We start from the raw sequence: 15,535 nt of genomic DNA on the forward strand, positions 1-15,535 counted from the left end.
TGTTCTGAATTTGGAGGATCTGAACCACAGTTACTCAATAAAGACAGTTGTCCATATGTAAGGAATTTTCCAATTGTTCATTATGTTTGTTAAGAAGCAACAGTTTAGCTATGACATACTAATTAATTAGATAAAAACAGTGTGAAACCCTTAAGGGGCTTTTGTGGTGCAATGGTAGTTTTCCTACCTCTGAGCCAGTCAACCTGGGTTTAAGTCCATGACTGATAACATTTCTGAATACGTTGATTAGAAAATACCTACACAGCTCATAGCAATAGAGAATGGTTCAGTGGCAACAGAGGACAAAAACGGCAGTTGCCACAGAGTGTGTCAATCTTATTAATGCAGTGAAGGCTACTCCCAATGTCAGAGTTATTGTTCTCCACCTTCATCAGAAGGTTAGTTTTCATTCTTGTTGGGAACAAAGCTTTTGTTTTCTGAACACTGCATTGATAAGAGGGTTTGCATGGTGCCATATAGTCCTGAGATATCAGCTTTTCTTTAATTTACAGATCTGGCCATTGGCCAGCATTTATTACAGTTAAGAGTCAATCACATTTCTGTGAGTCTGCAGTCACAAGTGGCCAGACAGAAACAGCAATTTCCTTTGCTAAAGGGAAGAAATGTGGTTGAGTCGTCCGCAGTAGCGAACCAGATCTGTGTTTTCCTCAAAACTTAGCTTGGTTTCGTTGGATTTAGATTTCACCATCTGGCAGGATTTTGAACCCAAATTTCCCAGAGCATTACCTGAATCTCTGGATTGATAGTCCACTGATACTACCACTAATAAATTGCTTTCCCCTGTGGGCCTCAATGGTTTTTAGTGTTGCTTTCCATTTGTTCTGTTAATTCATAATTGTTGATGTTTAGGGAAATTAAGTCATTGCTGTAAAAGTAGTTAAATGAGATCTCATATGACATGAGAAATGCTAGAAAAGTTCTGTTTTAAAGGGACTCCCAATTTCCAACAATAGACTCTGGTTTGTTCTACACAGAGACACCAGTAAAATTTCAATTCTGGATTGGCTGAGGTTGTCAAAAGATACAGTGGATTATAGGTAAATTACAGATTTAGGCAGAGACAGGGCAGGTGGAGTTTAATCTAGAGAAATGCGAGGTGATAAATTTTGGAAGGTCAAATTCAAGTGTAAATTATACAATAAATGGCAGAACCCTTAGGAGCATTGATATACAGAGGGATCTAGGTGTACAGGTCCACAGATGCCTGAACGTGGCAACACAGATGGATAATTGGTCAAGAAGGCATACAACATGCTTGCTTTCATTGGCCTGGCGTTGAATATAAAAGCTGACAAGTTATGTTACAGCTGTATAAAACCTAAGTTAGGCCTTGTTTAGAATATTACATGTTGTGCTGATCGCCACATTACCAGAAGGATGTGGATGCTTTGGAGAGGGTGCACAGAAGCTTTACAAGGATGTTGCCTGATCTGAAGGGTTTTAGTTATGAGGAGAAGTTGGATAAACTTGGATTGTTTTCACTGGAAAGACAGGCTGAGGGGTCTACAAAATTACGAGAGTAATGGATAGGGTGGATTGTCAGAGGGTTTTTTCTAGAGCGGAAAGGTCAACTGTACAGGTTCAAGATGAAATGAAGAAAGGTTAGGGGACAATTGCAGAAAAAACTTTTCATACAGGACGATGGGTGCCTGGAATGCACCGCAAGTGGAGGTGGTGGAAGGAGCCACTTTAGCAATGCTTAAGGTATATCTTGATAAACACATGAATGGGAAACTCACAGAGGGATAGAAACCACATATGGGCAATAAGTAGCAGGTTTAAGTAGAATCAGCTTGGTGGGCTAAAGGACATGCTTCTATGCTGTATTGTATTGTATATTATTGTGTTGTCATCATTAACCATGGCCTCCTCAACTTTGCTCTTTACCTTAGGTATGCTGATCATTCCCAGATGTCTCTCTCTAATAAGATAGCAGCCAACAGCCTACCTGTAACAGTTAAGGATAAACACCCTCTACTACCTTCTTAAGGACATCTCAGTGTGCAATAACAGCCAGGGGTAGCTGGCTGATCTCTAAAATGTGTTAAAGTTGAATATGGCCGGTGACATTTGCCAAACATCTGACATACTCCTGGGGAAATGTGAGGGGGGTATTGGCATCCTATAGAAATCTTGCCAATTCCAACAGGACAAGACAGGGTCAATGTCCCAGAGTCCAGAACCAGGGGATCACAGTGTAAGTACACATGATAGGCCATTTAGGACTGAAATGAGCAGAAATTTCTTCATTTGGAGAGTGGTGAGCTTGTGGTCTCTCCTACAGACATCAGTTGAGGCCAAGGCATTGAATGTTTTCAAGAAGGCATTAGAAATAGTTCATGGTGCCAAAGGAATCAAAAAGGAGAAAGCAACATTAGGGCCCTGAGTTGAATGATCTACCATAGTTATAATGAATGGTGAAGCAGGTTCAAATGGATGAATAGTCTATTCCTACTCCAATTTTCAATGTTTCTATGAATCACTAATGTTCTAAACCTGACCTCATACACATTTAATAAATTCTAGAGAAACAGGCCTAATTTGTATAATGTCAGAAAGGGATTTTTTTCAAGATTGACAGTTCCCAACACTATGTCTGGAGAGTGAGATCACAGTGAAATAATAATGATGAAACTTTAACAGCCAAGCAAGACATTGCCATTAAACTCTATCTGAGAGCCTGAATTTCCTGAGGAGTGTAGTGGAGCAGGAAAATTCAGGATGAAGAGGAATGAGAAAGAGCATTATCACTGTTTGATTGGCCTGGAAGGATAAGTCCTTTTTCCTAGTGAAGGATATGTTCCACAATAAGAAGCTGTTGTTTTTGGATTAAGGTCTTCAACTTGTAGGAGGCAATGAAGACTTAAGCAATTTGAAAGACAAATAACTTGTGTTGATATAGCACCTGATACAACCCCAGGACATCTCAGGTGTTGTTTTGTTACCATTGTTATGTCGGAATTCCAGCAGCCAAATACTACACAGCAAGACCCTTACCTTTCATTCAAACCACTCACCATCCTGACTTGGAAATATATCACCTTTCTTCAGTGTTGCTGGCTCAAAGTTTTAGAAATCTGGCTCTAAGGGCTTTGTAGGTCTACTCTACAGCCCATAGATTTCAACAGTTCAAAAAGACAGCTCACTACCACCTTCTCAAGGGGCAACTAGGGATGGGCAATAAATGTTGGCAGAACCAGCAACCCCCATGAGTGAATAAACAAAAATGTTTTCAAAATTAGTTCATGAGATATAGTTGTGTTACTGCCCAAGCTTAATTACCCCCGGCGAAGGTCAGTGAAGCCCTTTTGAAGTACAATTACTGTTGCCATGTTGACAGCTAAACAGTGCACAGCAAAACTTTTATTATTCATTCAGGTAAAAGAATATTGACATGAAACCTTAACTCTGTTTCTCTTGCCAGAGTTTCTGCCAGATCTGCTGAGTTTCTTCACTTTTTGTTTGCAATTCTTCTGTCTCTGCAGTTTAATGAATTGTTTTGAGTGGCTGAGACATGATGTAGGTAAAGGATTCAGGGGACTGGGAGTGAGCAAGTAAATTACAGCCTTACCAGTGAAGAATGTTGACCGAGGAAAGAATCTTAAGGGCCTTCATGAGTTAATTCTTAGGGTTGAATGCATATCTTTCCTCATTGAAAACTTATATCACAAACATTTGGCAAAGGATGTATTGTCTTGGAGGGAGCACAACTCAGGTTTACAGGATGATACCCAGACTTTAGGGGTAAAGTTATGTGGAAAAATTATACAAATTAGGTCTGCTATCTTTTGAACTTAGAAAGTCAAGGGGTGATCTGATCAAACCTTCAAGATATTAACAGCAAAAGAGAGGATAGATAAGGATCAACTCTGTATACTGATTGGAGATTCGAAAGTTAGGTGCATGTTCTAAAAATTAGGGACAGTCTGTTCAGGAGAGATTTTGGGAAGTAATTTTACACACAAAGAGTGGTAGATGTTTGGAACTCTGGCAGTGGATGCTAGATCAATTGCTAATTTTAAAGCTTTGTTAAGTAAAGATATAAAGTGATATGAGAAAGTGAGGACTGCAGATGTTGGAGATCAGAGTTGAAAATGTGTTGCTGAAAAAGCGCAGCAGGTCAGGCAGCATCCAAGGAGCAGGAGAATCGACGTTTCGGACATTCCTGAAGAAGTTGCGCTTTTCCAGCAATACATTTTCAGCTATAAAGTGATATGAGCCAAACACAGATAAATAGAGTGGAGTAAACACAGATCAGCCATGATCTCATTAAAGGGTGAAACAGGCTTGAAGGACTGAATGCCCCAATCCTGTCCTTACCTTCCTATGTTCCTCAATGCATCTGAAGTGGGAGTTGACACAGGGCATGCTGACACGGAGCACACAGACACAACCAGCTCCTCCACCTTCTGTATATAAACCACCCCCGTGGAAATTCTGGGGTAGAAGGACAGATTTCACCTGAATTGGAAGGGGACTAGTATACTGGCAGGGAGATTTGCTAGAGTTGCTCGGTTGGATTTAAACTGGTAAGGTTTGGGAGGTGGTGGGACCCAGGGAGCTAGTGAGGAAAGAGATCAATCTGAGACTGATACAGAAGTGAGTCAAACAGTCAGGGCAGGCAGGGACAAAGCAGAGAACAAGGTAAGACTGATGAATTAAACTGCATTTATTTCAATGCAAGGGGCCTAACAGGGAAGGCAGATGAACTCAGGGCATGGTTAGGAACGTGGGACTGGGATATCATAGCAATTACAGAAACATGGCTCAGGGATGGGCAGGACTGGCAGCTTAATGTTCCAGGATACAAATGCTACAGGAAAGATAGAAAGACAGGCAAGGGGGTGGGGGGGGGGGGGGGGGGGGGGGGGGTGTTTTTGATAAAGGATAGCATTACAGCTGTGCTGAGGGAGGATATTCCCAGAAAAACCAGGGAAGTCACTGGGGTTGAACTGAGAAATAAGAAAGGGATGATCACCTTATTGGGATTGTATTATAGACCCCCTAATAGTCAGAGAGAAATTGAGCAACAAACTTGTAAGGAGATCTCAGCTATCTGTAAGAATAATAGGGTAGTTATGGGAGGGGATTTTAACTTTCCAAACATCGACTGGGACTGCCATAGTGTCAAGGGTTTAGATGGAGAGGAATTTCTTAAGTGTGTACAGGAAGATTTTCTGATTCAGTATGTGAATGTACCTACTAGAGAAGGTGCAAAACTTGACCTACTCTTGGGAAATAAGGCAGGGCAGGTGACTGAGGTGTTAGTGGGGGAGCACTTTGGGGCCAGCGACCATAATTCTATTTGTTTTAAAATAGTGATGGAAAATGATAGACCAGATCTAAAAGTTGAAGTTCTAAATTGGAGAAAGGCCAATTTTGACGGTATTAAGCAAGAACTTTCAAAAGTTGATTGGAGGCAGATGTTCGCAGGTAAAGGGACGGCTGGAAAATGGGAAGCCTTCAGAAATGAGATAACAAGAATCCAGAGAAAGTATATTCCTGTCAGGGTGAAAGGGAAGGCTGGTAGGTATAGGAAATGCTGGATGACTAAAGAAATTGAGGGTTTGGTTAAGAAAAAGAAGGAAGGATTGTAAGGAGATCTCAGCTACCTGTAAGATTAATAGGGTGGTTATGGGAGGGGAAGGAAGGATTCAAAGATCGTATGAGGAAAGGCTGAGGCACTTGGGGCTGTTCTCATTGGAGAAAAGAAGGTTTAGGGGAGATTTGATAGAGGTGTACAAGATGATTAGGGGTTTAGATAGGGTTGACAGTGAGAACCTTTTTCCGCATATGGAGTCAGCTGTTACTAGGGGACACAGCTTTATAGGACAGATGTTAGGGGTAGATTCTTTACTCAGCGGGTCGTGAGTTCATGGAATGCCCTGCCAGTAACAGTGGTGGACTCTCCCTCTTTATGGTCATTCAAGCGGGCATTGGATAAGCATATGGAGGTTATTGGGCTAGTGTAGGTTAGGTAGGCTTCAGTCGGCGCAACATCGAGGGCCGAAGGGCCTGTACTGCGCTGTATTTTTCTATGTTCTATGTTCTAAGATGGCCACTGAGCCATTACATGGAAAAGTACAATGAAGCATACACAGATACTGCCTGAGGCCAACAGGATACCAGCATAATAGACACAGAGCATAGGTGATTAGCTTAAGGTGGGTGGGGGAGAGAATACACATCAGTAACATCTACTGCCCGCTGAGTGTCTTGAGCCCATAAACCACCTTCAGTAGAAATGTTCACTACCCGAGGCTGCTTGTATACAAGTGTTAATACCTTAGATTCGTAGCAATGGAAAATGATCTTCCTTCTCAGGAAGAACGATCGTGACCAATTACTGCAGCAATGGACTTCTGCATAGCTGCTGAAACTGACAATGACTCTGTAACATTCCTCTGGAACTAACAATGTCTCTGTAACATTTCTCTGGAACTAACAATGACTCTGTAATGTTTTCTGTAAACAAACCATGCTGCACAAGTAAAGACTCGATATCTAAACCGTTGTACCATGAAATGTATAAAATGTCATGACATGTGCTCTGAGGGCGAAAGAAGGTTGGCAGCTGACAGCCGTGCTCCGGCCATCTCTCTCTCTCTCCCCGAAGCTCCAGTTTCTTTGTACAACAAACTCTGTCGTTGAATCCCGATTCTGAATCTGAGAGCTTGTGATTTCCCCACAACAATTGACTTAGTCGGCAGGATCTCTTATTCCTGGTGGTCTGGCCTAAAGACAACGATTGGGGAGTTGGGGTAAGATACACTTTGAATGTACAAACAGGAAGAGTCAGACTGGGCCAAAGACACAGTTTAAAAGGGTATACATTGTAACATGTAACTTGTGCTATAGGACTAGGTTGTGTATAAGTGCATGCCTGTGAAGTGTTAATGAGAAAGTGTACTAACAGCTGCTTGTGCTGAAAGGACCAGAGGACAAGGTAGTGCCTGCCTCAAAAACCCTGCCCTAAACCAGTTGTTAGAAGAGTAGCCTTCCCACGCAATGGTTGGAAATTGAAGTGGGAATTGAAACGCCAAGGACACCAGGAGTTGTGAAGCCCAAGTGGCAAACATTGGACTCTGTAGGGGCAAGCAACACAGAGTCCAGTTAGAGCCTAGTCAAAGGTTGGGTGCTGTCTGTTATTGTGTTTTAAATTGAATTGGTGAGGAAAAGGAGTTGCAAATGTGTTGCTGGTCAAAGCACAGCAGGTCAGGCAGCATCTCAGGAATAGAGAATTCTCTATTCCTGAGATGCTGCCTGGCCTGCTGTGCTTTGACCAGCAACACATTTGCAGCTGTGATCTCCAGCATCTGCAGACCTCATTTTTTACTCGAGGAAAAGGAGTTGACCACTCTGACCAAGAGTCAAATTCCAGTGGAGCAGCACGTTACCAAGGTGGGATGTATGGGCACTGTGAGTAACCGTGATACCCTGTCAGTCCGTAGTAGAACAACCAAGCTTGAACAGTGGCGGTGGCCGGGAGGGTGAAAAGTCCTGCTGGTAGAGAGCACACTGGCTAGAAGTAGGCCTCCGGGCCTACGGGCAGTGTTGGAACAGTAGAGGTGGCCAAGAGGGTAGAGGAGTCCCAGTAGAGAGCACACCCTATTGACCAACCGGTAGGTACCGACAAGTAGTAGTGGCCAAAAGAGTAGACAAGTCCCACCAGTAGAGAGCACACCTTGCTAGGAGTCTCCTACGGCTGTACGGACAGTGCTGGGACAGTATTAATGGCCGGGGGTAGAGAAGTCCCACTGGTTAAGGACACTTTGCTGTTGGTGGTATCTGGGAGTACACAATCTGCGAGATGGCAGATCAGGATTTTAAAGAGGATGCTGCTGGTTCCCATATTGAGAACTACAAGACAGAGAGACCAGCGCTGACAGAACAGAGGAAGAAAGGTGGTTGGGACCCATCCCAGACTTTAGTACACAGCGGAAATGGATTGACAAAGAAAAACAAAATAAAACTAAAAAGATAGGGGTAATGTTAGTGTACCAATTAGCAGGCCTAATTGAACAAGTAAGTGCCTCCACCAGCAGGTGGAGAAAAGACCAAGAACGAATTGAGGAGCTGGAGGATAGAATAGAAAAAGTACAGGAAGAAAGGGATCTGACTCTCTCCCCTCCTACGAAATCGTCCAGCAGGGACCAACTGCTCCCTCAGCAGAGCAGGAAGTGCAAGAATATAATCTGGTGCTAGTCACTAGAGGGAGGACAGAATTGCAGGCAAAAGCAAACTATAAACCATTTATCCAGGGCGGGGAGTGGTGGGGGAGGTGGGGTGGGGGGGTGGGGGGGCGGGTTTAGCTGGAGGCAATAAATCATGCTTCCCTGGGCAAATTACAGCCCCGAAGTGCAAACATGAGGTTTTGGGAAGAGCTACTTGGTATATGGGTAGGGCACTAACTGCGCTTGAGGAACATACACCAGCTGGTCCCGGCAGCCTGCCCAGCAGACAAATGGAGACAAGTAGCTGGCGGACCCGAAGTCACAGCAGCCCGAGGCTATAGGGGAGGATGGTGGACACATGCCATTGCCCTTACAGCTGAAGTAGATGCACAGCAGGCCCCTTTCACCCATTTTAAAGAAGAGATCAAGCAGGTATTAGGAAATGCTCCCACAAACTGGAGCAGAATTACGATCGCTAACCAGCTGAAAGGGGAAGGAGCCTCTGAGTATGGGGAACGATTATTTTGGGTATACCAGGAGTGCTCAGGACAAGCAAACCCAGATCGTGGGGACCGGGCACTCATTCAGGCTTTCAGAGACATGCTCTCTAGCACCCATCAATCCAGCCTGAAAATGGGAGTAATATTGTCACAAATTTATGACAGAGCAAACCCACACAGACACGGGGAGAATGTGCAAACTCCACACAGAGAGTTGCCTGAGGTGAGAATTGAAGCCGGGTGTCTGGCGCTGTGAGGCAGTATTGCTAACCACTGTGCCGCCCATTAAAACCAGGGCAAACCCATGCAGAATGTGCAAACTCCATACAGAGAGTCACCTGAGGTGGGAATTGAATCCGGATCCCTGGTGCTGTGAGGCAGCAGTGCTAGCCACTGTGCCACCGTGCCGGCCATAAGGCTTATGCCCGAAATGTTGATTCTCCTGCTCCTTGGATGCTGCCTCACCTGCTGTGCTTTTCAAGCAACACATTTTTCAGCTCTGATCTCCAGCATCTGCAGTCCTCACTTTCTCCTACAAAATTATGATGACCCGGTAGAGTGGGCTGGCGGGGTTAGGAGGCAGAAGCTCCCGCAATAAAAACAAAACCCGACAGAGCAGCCTACTGGAATGGCGGTGAAGGCAGAACCAAACTATCCTGTCACAACTGTGGCCGGCAGGGCCAATTTGCCAGAGACCGTAATGCCCCACAGGCAGAGAATAGGACAAGGAACAGTGTAAAGTACTGCAGCCACTGCAATAGAGCAGGTTATAGGAGGCAGTGTGCTGGGAAAAGCATGGGGAAACCCCCAAACTACACCCAGATCACTGTGGAACCACTGGACTCCAGGGTCACAGGAATGTGCTGGCAGACAGCGAACTGGTTTGAAGTGTGTCTACTTCAACGCCAGAAGTATCCGAAATAAGGTAGGTGAGCTTGTAGCATGGATTGGTACCTGGAACTTCGATGTTGTGGCCATTTTGGAGACATGGATAGAGCAGGGTGAGGAATGGATGTTGCAGGTTCCAGGATTCAGATCTTTAGGCAAGGTGGTAAAAGAGGAGGAGGTGTATAACAAAGATAGTATAACGGTGGCTGAGAGAACTTTTGACAAGGACTCATCTACTGAGGAAGTGTGGGCTGAGGTTAGAAACAGAGGAGGAGAGGTCACGTTGCTTGGAGTTTTTTATAGGCCTCCGTAGAGTTCCATGGAGGTGGAAGAGAGGATTGGTAAAACTATCTTGGGTAGGAGTGAAAGGAACAGGGTGGTCATTATGGGGGACTTTAACTTCCCCAACATCGAATGGAAATGCTATAAATCTAGTATGTTGGATAGATCAGTTTTTGTCCGATGTGTACAGGAGGGTTTCCTGACACAGTATATAGAAGGTCCAACAAGAGGGGAGGCCACACTGGATCTGGTGCTTGACAGTGAACCAGGCCAGTTGTTTGATTTAATTGTAGGTGAGCACTTTGGAGAAAGTGACCATAATTCAGTTACGTTTAGTTTAGCCATGGAACGGGATAGGTACATGTCACAGGTCAAGAGTTATCGATGGGGCAACGGCAATTATAATGCGATTGGGCAAGAATTAGGATGCATAGAATGGGGTAGCAAAATGCAGGGGATGCAGACAATAGAAATGTGGGGCTGCTTTAAGGAACAGATATTGCGTGTCCTTGATAGGTCAGGCAGGGAGGAAGTGATAAGGTAAGGGAACTGTGGTTTACAACAGAAATTGCATCTCTTGTTACAAAGAAGAAGGAGGCTCACGTGTTGATGAGGTAAGATGGTTCAGATGAGACGATGGAGAGTTACAGAACAGCTCGGAAGGATCTAAAGAGAGAGTTAAGAGGATATGGGCAGTCTTTAGCAAATAGAATAAAGGAGAACCTTAAAGCTTTCTATAGGTATGTGAGGAATAAAAGAATGACTAGGGTAGGAATAGGGCCAGTCAAGGACAGAAGTGGGAAGTTGAGTGTGGACCCTGCGGAGATCGGAGAGATGCGAAACGAATGTTTCTCATTGGTGTTTATTCAGGAAAATGAGAGTATTGTAGAGGAGACGAATGAGATATGGAATATTAGACTAGAAAGGATCGAGGTTAGTTATGAACAGGAGTGAAAGTAGACAAGTCCCCTGGACCTGATGGGATTTATCCGACAATTCTCTGGGAAGCTAGGGAGGAGATAGCAGAGCCTTTGGCTTTGATATTTGAGTCATCATTTTCTACAGGTTTAGTACCAGAGGACTGGAGGATTGCAAATGTTGTGCCCTTGTTCAAGAAGGGCAGTAGAGAAGACCCAGGTATTATAGACCAGTGAGCCTTACTTCTGTTGTAGGAAAGATTTAGGAAAGGATTATAAGAGATAGGATTTGTAATCATCTAGCAAGCAACAATTTGATTTCAGGTAGTCAACTTGGTTTTGTCAAGGGCAGATTTTGTCTCACAAACCTCATTGAGTTTTTTTGAGAAGGTGATCAAGCATGTAGATGAGGGTAGGGCAGTTGACGTGGTATACATGGACTTCAGTAAAACCTTTGATAAGGTGCCACATGGTAGGCTGTTGGAGAAAATGCAGAGGCATGGAATTGAGGGTGATTTAGTGGCTTGGATTAGAAACTGGCTTTCTGAAAGAAGGCAGTGAGTGGTGGTTGATGGAAAATATTCAGCCTGGTGTCCAGTCACTAGTGGTGTGCCAGAAGGATCTGTTTTGGGACCACTACTCTTTCTCATTTTCATAAATGACTTAGACGCAGGCATAGGTGGATGGATCAGAAAATTTGCAGACGACACTAAAATCGATGGAGCAGTGGACAGTTTGGAAGAATGTTACAGGTTGCAGGGGGACTTGGATAAACTGCATAATTGGGCTGAGAGGTGGAAAATGGAGTTCAATGCAGCTAAATGTGAGGCGATGCACTTTGGGAAGAATGACAGGAAGGCCGTACTTGGTCAATGGAAAGATTCTTGGGAGCGTGGATGTGCAGAGGGATCTTGGAATCCATGTTCATAGATCCCTGAAAGTTGCCACCCAGGTTGATAGTGCTGTTAAGAAGGCATAGGTTTGGTTTCATTGGTAGAGGGATTGAGTTCCGGAGCCACAATATCATGCTCTAACTGTACAAAACGCTGGTGCGGCCACACTTGGAATATTGTGAACAGTTCTAGTCACCATATTTTGGGAAGGATGTGGAAGCATTGGAAAAGGTGCAGAGAAGATTTACCAGGATGTTGCCTGGTCTGGAGGGAATGTCTTATGAGGAAAGGTTGAGAGACTTGGGTTTGTTCTCATTGGAAAGAAGAAGGATAAGAGGGGATTTGAAAGAGGCATACAAGATGATCAGAGGATTAGATAGGGTAGACAGTGAAAGTCTTTTTCCTAGGATGATGATGTCAGCTTGTACAAAGGGGCATAACTACAAATTGAGGGGTGATAGATTTAAGACAGATGTCAGAGGCAGATCCTTTACGCAGAGAGTGGTAAGGGCGTGGAATGCACCACCTGCCAATGTAATTAACTCAGCCACATTAGGGAGATTTAAGCAATCCTTGGATAAGCACTTGGATGATGATGGGATAGTGTAGGGGGATGAGCTGAGAATAGTTCACAGGTCACCACAACATCGAGGGCCGAAGGGCCTTTTCTCCGCTGTATTTGCGTCATCATTTTCTACAGGTTTAGTACCAGAGGACTGGAGGATTGCAAATGTTGTGCCCTTGTTCAAGAAGGGCAGTAGAGATGACCCAGGTATTATAGACCAGTGAGCCTTACTTCTGTTGTAGGAAAGATTTAGGAAAGGATTATAAGAGATAGGATTTATAATCATCTAGAATATGTTCTATGTTTCTATGTTTCATCTATATTCTATGTTTCAAGACAAACAGGCCCAGGAACAGCACACTGTATGTTATCGGGCAGCAAAGGGAGTCGTTTTCTTATTTAAGGGGATTTATGCTACTCTCACACCAAACCTCCCGAAACCTTTTCACAGTAGGAATGATAGGACCCCTCACTGTACCATGCCCCAGTGCGGGACATGTTCAGAGAAGGATAGTGACCTGCTCCATCAGCTGGGAAATCTGTGCTGATTGGCAAATCTCCACTGCACCGGGATCATCACTGAGGTATGGGTTTTTGGGATCTCTGACTTTGCTGGGGGGAGGGGTTGTGGGGGCAGAAGGGGTCGTCAGCGCTAAAAACCAAAACTACATTGTATGTGGATTGACAATTTTAGGCAACAATACATCAAAGGCTCTCCAAGCAATCAATGGTGAATTGGCTGAATTCACACTTTATGCACAGCAGACACGTTACACAGTGGATGATCAGTTCGCCCAGCAAGGGGCAGTACGGACAATCATTGGTGACAAGTGTATAACCCATGCCATTGACAATTCTTACATTATTACACAGACAATCAAAACATTCTGCAGCAGCTAGATGACTTCAGATAAGAAGCCACAGGAGGAGATAGCTGATAGGCAAATTCAAGGAACCCTATTTGGCACATGGGATGGTTCTCATTCTTTCACTCATACTGGTATTCTGCCTAGGCCTTGGTGTTTAAATTCTGGATTAGTGGTGCTGGAAGAGCACAGCAGTTCAGGCAGCATCCAAGGAGCAGCAAAATTGACGTTTCGGGCAAAAGCCCTTCAGGAGTAAAGGCAGAGAACCTGAAGCGTGGAGAGATAAGCTAGAGGAGGGTGGGGGTGGGGAGAAAGTAGCATGGAGTATAATAGGTGAGGGGGGGAGGGGATGAAGGTGATAGGTCAGGGAGGAGGGTGGAGTGGATAGGTGGAAAAGAAAATAGGCAGGTAGGACAAGTCATGGGGACAGTGCTGAGCTGGAAGTTTGGAACTAGGGTGAGGTGGGAGAAGGGGAACGAGGAAACTGTTGAAGTCCACATTGATGCCCTGGGGTTGAAGTATTCTGAGGCGGAAGATGAGGTGTTCTTCCTCCAGGTGTCTGGTGGTGAGGGAGCGGTGGTGAAGGAGGCCCAGGCCATCCATGTCTTCAGCATAGTGAGAGGGGGAGTTGAAATGTTCGGTCACAGAGTGGTGTGGTTGATTGGTGCGGGTGTCCCGGATTTGTTCCCTAAAGCGCTCTGCTAGGAGTCGTCCAGTCTCCCCAATGTAGAGGAGACCGCTTCGGGAGCAACGGATGGAATAAATGATATTAGTGGATGTGCAGGTAAAACTTTGATGGATGTGGAAGGCTCCTTTAGGGCCTTGGATAGAGGTGAGGGAGGAGGTGTGGGCACAGGTTTTGCAGTTCCTGCGGTGGCAGGGGAAGGTGCCACGATGGGAAGGTGGGTTGTAGGGGGGCATGGACCTGACCAGGTAGTCACGGACGGAACGGTCTTTGCGGAAGGCGGAAGGAGGTGGGCAGGGAAATATATCCCTGGTGGTGGGGCCTTTTTGGAGGTGGCAGAAATGTCGGCGGGATGATTTGGTTTATACGAAGGTTGGTAGGGTGGTAGGTGAGCACCAGGGGCATTCTATCCTTGTTATGGTTGGAGGGGTGGGGTCTGAGGGCGGAGGTGCGGGATGTGGACAAGATGTGATGGAGGGCATCTTTAACTACGTGGGAAGGGAAATTGCGATCTCTAAAGAAGGAGGCCATCTGGTGTGTTCTGTGGCGGAATTGGTCCTCCTGGGAACAAATACGGCGGAGGCGGAGGAATTGGGAATACAGGATGGCATTTTTGCAAGAGGTAGAGTGGGAAGAGGTGTAATCCAGGTAGCTGTGGGAGTCGGTGGGTTTGTAAAAAATGTCAGTGTCAAGTCGGTCGTCATTAATGGAGATGGAGAGGTCCAGGACGGGGAGGGAGATGTCAGAGATGATCCAGACACAAGATGGCTGCTGAGCCATTACATGGAAAAATGCAAGAAAGCATACACAGGTACTGCCTGGGGCCAACAGGATATCAGCACAATAGACACAAAGCATAGATAATTCCTTTAAGGTGGGGGGGTGGGGGGGGAGAGAATACACATCAGGAATGTCTACTGCCCAAAGAAGTGTCTGAGTCCAGCCACCACCTTTAATAGAGATGTTAACTACATGAGGCTGCTTGTATACAAGTGTTAATACCTTAGATTTGCAATAATGGAAAACGATCATGACCAATTACTGCAGTAATGGACATTTACGTAGCTGCTGAAACTGACAATGACTCTGTAATGTTTTCCATGAAATGTATAAAGTGTCATGACATGTGCTCCAAGGGTGAGAGAAGGTTGGCAGCTGATAGCCGTGCTCCGGCCATCTCTCTCTCTCTCTCTCTCTCTCTCTTTCGCCCAGAGTTCTAGTTTCTTTGTACAAAGAAACTGTCGTTGAATCCCAATTCTGAATCCGAGACTTGTGATTTCCTCCACAACACATCCAAAGCAGGCTGACGCAAAAATACATGGTAAAGCAAATGTGAGGAGAACACAAAGAATCTGCAGAGAGAAATGGAAAGGTTACGTGAGTGTGAAAGGGAGGGGGAGTGGAGAGAGGGGTGAGAGAATATGTAGAGAGAGGGAGGGATGAGACAACGTGGAGAGAGATAGGAAAGAAACAGTGATAGAAAGCAGGGAGGGAGTGGGTGTGCAAGAGAGGCGATGGAGGAGGCCAAGGACCTGCATGTCCTTTGCGGAGTGGGAGGGGGAGTTAAAGTGTTCAGCCAAGGGGCGGTGGGGTCGGTTGGTGCCGGTGTCCCAGAGGTGTTCTCTGAAACGTTCCGCAAGTAGGCGGCCTGTCTCCCCAATGTATAGGAGGCCACATTGGGTGCAGCGGATGCAGTAAATGATGTGTGTGGAGGTGCAGGTGAATTTGTGATGGATATGGAAGG

This window comes from Hemiscyllium ocellatum, chromosome 7 (genome assembly GCF_020745735.1).
Source record: "Hemiscyllium ocellatum isolate sHemOce1 chromosome 7, sHemOce1.pat.X.cur, whole genome shotgun sequence".
In the NCBI taxonomy this organism is placed as follows: Eukaryota; Metazoa; Chordata; class Chondrichthyes; order Orectolobiformes; family Hemiscylliidae; genus Hemiscyllium; species Hemiscyllium ocellatum.